This window comes from Vanellus vanellus (assembly GCF_965231255.1).
Source record: "Vanellus vanellus genome assembly, chromosome: 2".
NCBI lineage: Eukaryota > Metazoa > Chordata > Aves > Charadriiformes > Charadriidae > Vanellus > Vanellus vanellus.
Window position 1 is genome coordinate 118,925,099 of NC_138906.1, and position 317 is coordinate 118,925,415.

Consider the following 317-nt stretch of genomic DNA (forward strand, 5'->3'; position numbering starts at 1 on the left):
AGTCCAGTCTCGTACACATGTCACCTCAGTTTCATTGACAAAAAAGCTATTCAACTTGCAATACAGCTGGTTTAGGTTTTTAGAAGAAAAAGATGGAACCTCTTGAAAACAGAAGTGTTTTAGTCATCTTGTTAACACAGCTAGTTTTAGTAATACTGTTACATGAGCCACACGTAGCATTTCCTGAGTTTAAAGCTATGTCCAAAGCTGCAGCTGATATCTTCTAGTTGAATCTGTGCAAGAGTCAAGTCAGTGGTGGTTACAGTGTGATAGTCATTGAACATTGCTGCGCTTCAGTTCTTAAGAAGAGTTGGGCT